Genomic DNA, 6,000 nt, shown 5'->3' with positions numbered 1-6,000 from the left:
CACAGGCGAGGCATGAACACATCTGTCACCTCTTAAAGTTTTCCTCGTGCCCTTTTAATAGTCCTTCCCGCCCTCCCCGCCAGACCACCTCCCCTTCTCAGGTAACCACAGGTCTGCTTCCTATCACTGTAGAATAGTTTGCACTTTCTAGAACTTACTTAGATTTTTCTCCCCGGCGTGGGCTGTGTTTTCCTGCTTCTTTGTACGCCAAGTTATTTTGTATTGGAGGATAGTGTGAATTTTGCCTTGTTAATTTCCTGAGCTTTGTTCCGGAATGCAGTTCAATCACCTGAAACCAATTTGATCCTTTTGGGTCTTGCTGTTTCAGGAACACGGAACCATTTGGGCTAATTTTACCTCACTGTTGAGGCAAAAGGCTTTTGACTGCCCTACCCAATATCCACTGAATTATGAGGTTCTTTAGTTTGGTTACTAGGAACAGGGACTATTGCCATCCATGAGCAAGCCCTGAGGATGGTTCTCCCTACTTAATCCCTTCAGGGGATTCTTTCCTTGGCCTCTGTAAGGTTCATTTTCACACACACTGATGAATATGTTGCTATTCAAGGCAAACCTCTGTAGATATTCAAATTCGGTGTGTACTCCTCCTGGGTGGTACTCTGTCCTGTGAACTCGAGCTGTATGAACCTCCCCGCACACACTGCCGTAGGTTCTCAATGCAGGGCACAGCTACACTTTGCCCTGGATGCCCCATCCTGTGTCTCAGTCTGGAGTCTTTCCGGGCAGACCATTAGGTTAATTATTTACCTTGCTTATTTCCTTTCCCTTTTCACTGTAAAAACTGTTTTACAGGGCCATCAAGGAGCATGTACAAAAGACACGCAGACAAAGCTGACAGAGGATAAGATCGAGGAAAGTTGGGGGTAGGTGGGGCGGGGGCGGAGAGTGGTAGGGGGAAAATGCAGACAATTGTACTGAAACAACAATTAAAAAAACCCTTTAATGTATGGTTTTTCAGTTGTTTCAGGTGAGATGGTAGATCCTTTTTCCCCATTATTCCATATTGGTCAGAAACAGAAATTTATCTCCACAGTTAACTTTTTTTTTTAGAGATTTAAAAAAATATATTTTATTTATTTATCTTTAGAGGGGAAGGGAAGGAGAGGAGAGAAACATCAATGTGTGGTTGCCTCTCGTGAGTCCCCTGCTGGGACCTGGCCTGCAAGCCAGGCATGTGCCCTGACTGGGAATCGAACTGCAATCGTGTGGTTCACAGGCCAGCGCTCAATCCACTGAGCTACACCAGCCAGGGCTCCAAGTTAACTTTTAAAAAATATTTTATTTATCTTTAGACAGAGGGGAAGGGAGGGAGAGAAATACCAGTGTGTGGTTGCCTCTCACGTGCCCCTCACTGGGGACCTGGCTGCAACCCAGGCAAGTGTCCTGCCTGGGAATCAGACCAGCGACCCTTCAGCTGGGCTGGCACTCAATGCGCTGAGCCACACCAGCCAGGGCTCTCTCCAACTTTTAAAGATCTTATTATGTAACTCCCCCAAATTCAGCAGCTTAAAATAAACCTTATCGCCTACAATTTCTCTGAAATCTGGGAGGAACGTAACTGGGTGGTCCTGGCGCAGAGTGTCACGAGGGTGCAGACAGTATGTTAGCCAGGACACCTAAAGGCTTGGCTGGGTCTAGATTTATTTCCAAGGTGCTTTTTTGACCTATCTTTGGAAGTTGTACTTTGTACTTCCTGCAATACCCTATTGGCCACGTAAGTCAGCCCTATCACTGTGGGAATCACTGGGGACCATTGGAAGCTGGCCTCTAAACCCGGGAAATAAACAAGAGACAAATCCCTGCCCTCAAAGTCTATCTTCTAGTAGAAGCAGCTAGATAGTAAACATAGTTAGTATATAATAAAAAATGAAGATTAAGGGCCTTTAGAATTGCTTTAGGGTTGGGTTGCAAGTTAAAGCCAGAGACGGTCAGGGCAGGTCTTATCAAGCCATTTAAACACACTTCAACTGGTGAGGGAGAAAGATGTGTAGATGGTTACAGGGAAACCACTCCAGGGCACAGTAGGTGCTAAGGTCTCTCCTAGGGTTCACCTTGAGCTCACATACTAATAAATTCCTAAAGCTGAAGCCAAAAAAAAGCAAACATGAGGTCAAGGATGAGGAAATAATTTTGAATTGTTAACAAAGTAGGCAAAATAACTGAATTCCCAAGATTTGGGTTCGCGTAAAAGGGAAACTTCAGGAAAGATTTAGCCGAGGCAGAGGTGATTAAGACCACGAACCATCCTTTGACTACGGAGGCAGAAACATGTGCAAATTTGGGCAGGGATTTTTCTCAAGTAGTAAAGATCCTTTCATTGGGCTGAAACAGAGCACATAGTCCAAGATCTGGAAAAGCTGACTCTGCCCATGAGGCTCCCTCAGAGCAGGGTAGGAGCACGGTGTAGGCCCCTGCAGGGCTCCAGTGAAGTAGGACAGCACCAGTGGGTGGGACCTGACACAGGGCCTGGCTCCAGACCCTGGCAGGCTCGCTTGGGTCTCTGGAGGCCTGGGGAGCAGCAGGTGCCTAGGAGTGGGGGTGCTGATGAACAGCATCTACCAACACCACTCTGCGTCCAATGTGCCCTTTTCTAAAAAAAATTATTTTGAGAGGAGAAAGAGAAAGAAACATCAGTGTGGGGTTGCCTCTCACATAGCCCCCATTGGGGACCTGGCCCGCAACCCAGGCATGTGTTCTGACAGGGAATCAAATCTGCAACCTTTTGGTTCACGGCCCGTGCTCGATCCACTGAGCTACACCAGTCAGGGCCAATGTGCCCTTTAACTACCACTCAGTACATTTTGCAGAAAGATTCAAGGAAAATACATAGGCTAGAAGTAGTGTGCACAGGGGGTGGGCAGATAAGACAGGAAGCCCCCATGGCGGGGGAGGGGTGACACTTAAGTGTCCCTGTGAATGTAGGAGCTCCCGCAAACCTCAAGGTCCACTTGCTCCTGATTGCCCTTCTTGGCAGTGTTTTATCCCATTGCTGATGCAGGCAGCACAAAAGGTTTTTTCTGTCACAATGATCTGTTCTGAGGGGTAATCTGGCATGGGCAGGTGGACTGAGGCGTTGTCAGCTCAAGGTTTTACATACAAAACATAAAATTGGCTAAAATGCTTTCGTTGTTTCAGAAAACCCTGCCATTCTGAGTTCCCTCCCACACCTCACAGGCCACCCCAGTCAACGTGACCCCAGTTAGCCACCGCTACACAGTAAACCAAGGTTAATTTAAACAAGGTATTTAGATCCAATACTTGGGGCCTCTTCCAATCCAAAGGTTCCATTACCGAGCTCCCCAAAGGCAGGAATAGTACTTTCACATAATAAAGGAGACAGACTACATGACCACCTCAATGCATGGGGCTGGGTGGGGGATGGGTAAGCACCTGACCAACACCCATTCATGAGAAAAACAAGGCAAACTATAAACAGAAGACTATACAAAAGATGCCATCTACATCAAACCAATAGCAAACATTCTTGATGGGATACGGAATGTCTTCTTCCTAAAGTTGGAACAAAGTGTATGGTCTTCCTACAGGACTCCCCTAAGGAGTAGAATGCAAGGATGAACTTCACTCAAGGTGCCTACTGCCAACATCTTGACTTAGCTCCACGAAGTTTGTTCCCTAGGTGTCTTGCTTGCCTCACCTTTGCCACAGCCTGCGCTTAACCACTTATACTCAATATGTATTAGAGGTGCTAACCAGTGTAATAACAAGTGTTTAGCAAGTCTCATGATACAAGGATTTAAAAACCAGACATCAAAATTATACATCTAGGAACTGGAAAAAGAAATTCCACTGAACCAGCATCAAAAAAACCTAAAATACTTCATGCAGATTATTAATATTACATCCAGAGGCCACAAAAATGTTTATGTACAAACTCTAGCTGGTGTGGCTCAGTGGATTAAGTGCCAGCCTGCGAACTGAAAACTAGTTTGATTCTCAGTTAAGGCACATGCCTAGGTTGAGGACCAGATCCCCAATTGAGGGTGTGTAACAGGCAATTGATGGATGTGTCTTGCACATCTGTTTCTCTCCCTAAAATTTATATGCAAATATTCATAGCAGCTTGATTGAGCTTTCCCCAAAACTGGAAACCAGTAAAATGTTCATAACAGAATGGCTAAACAAATTGTGGTACATTTCACGAGTCCCAGATACGATGGATGCAGAAGAGGCCCACTCCAAGGTATGCCATTCTCAAAAACCAAATGTTAAAAGGACTCTTAAAAGCAAGAGGAGCCCTGGCTGGTGTGGGTCAGTGCATTGAATGCAGGCCTGTGAAGCAAAAGGTCCCCAGTTTGATTCCCAGTCAGGGCATGTGCCTGGGTTGCAGGCCAGGTCCCCGGTGGGGGACACATTGGAGGCGGCCACACATTGATGTTTCTCTCCCACTTTCTCCTCCCCTCCTCCCTTCTAAACATATTTTTTTTTTTAAAGCAAGAGGAGTTGTTAGTGGAAGGTTGCCAGGTAAGGGGGTACGGGAGAATGGGTGAAGGGGTGAGGGGACTAAGTCCAGCAGTCACTGAATAGCTATTGGAATGTAAGGTGCAGTATAGGAAATGGAGTAGCCAAAGAACCTATATGCATGGTCCATGGACATGAGTAATGATGGGGAGATTCTCTGAAAGAGTGGGAAGTGCTGGGTGGAGGGGGACAAAGCAGAAAAAATCAGGACAACTGTTGTAGCATAATAAATTTTAAAAATAAATTACTTTAAATTGTTGAGATTTGTGTTTCAATGTATATCTTACCTAAAAAACGTGTAATGAATAGACTGATGTGTCGAAACAGAACTGAGGATTATTGAGGTTCAGGTATGAAGGTTCAAAGTACTACTTTATTTTGTATGTTTGCAAAGTCTCCAATGTTTGATTACAAATCACTTATTTTCGAGGTTCCTAGCTCATCTATCCAACAGCCTACTGGACATTCCTTGACACTTCCGATCAACAGTTTTCCTCCCATCTTAGTTATATCACAGATCTATGGCCCTATCTCAATTTCATCCTACACTTCTTGTTTAAGCATCCAGGAGAATGATTGTAAGTAGTTGGAGAATTCAGTTTGGGGGTTAAGAATCTGGGCACTTCTCATCCTGTAAAGAATTAAGAAAGCAGATCCTAAGAAGCAAAAAAGCAAGTGGGAAGAAAAGTAGGAGAGTAAAACAAACTAATGGGAAACTAAAGAAAAGTAACCAGACTTCCAACCAAGATGGGGGCATAGGTGTAAACACTGTGCCTCCTTGTACAACCAAGTTTAAAGACAACAAAATTTTAGTAACAAAAATGCAACCAAAACACAGAAAATTGAATTGTATGTAACTCCGACAACAACGAACCGTTCAGCCAGACGAGTAAGAGGGGCAGAACCAGCAGCTGGTGGACTTGGCTTGCGCAGGAAAACAGCCAGATAGACCCAGGCATGCAGGCAGCTGCTGGCGGATCCCAGGTGTGGGGCAGCAACAGGTGGACGCAGTGAGGTCACAAGGCGCCTGGCTTACCACAGTCACACATTCGTGTGCAGATAGACCAGGCGAAGGAGCGAGCAGTAAGACAGACCATGCAGGCCCCAGGGGCGGGAAGCAGAGGAGGGGACTGCCATTGACCCTCTTTGACCCCACCTTCACATACAGCCTCACAACCCAGCCACTGGGTCACCCCACCCTGGTGAACACCTAAGCCTCTGCCCCTCATACACAACAGGTGCAAACAGACCAAAACATTTTGGCTCAAGAACTCAAAGCCCCAGAGACAATACCTCTAAGTGATCAAGAGATAGCCAACCTATCAGATCCACAGTTCAAAACACTGGTGATCAGGATGCTCACTGAACTTGATTTTAGTCACAAATTAGAGGAACAAATGAAGACTAAACTAAGTGAAATGAAGGGAAATGCAAAGGAAACCAACAGTGATGGAAAGGACATTGGGACTCAAATCAAGGGAGTGGACCAGAAGGGAGAAA

Source organism: Sturnira hondurensis, unplaced genomic scaffold (genome assembly GCF_014824575.4).
Source record: "Sturnira hondurensis isolate 20B ecotype Veracruz unplaced genomic scaffold, ASM1482457v3 Scaffold0015596, whole genome shotgun sequence".
Lineage (NCBI taxonomy): Eukaryota > Metazoa > Chordata > Mammalia > Chiroptera > Phyllostomidae > Sturnira > Sturnira hondurensis.
This window is presented reverse-complemented; position numbering follows the sequence as displayed.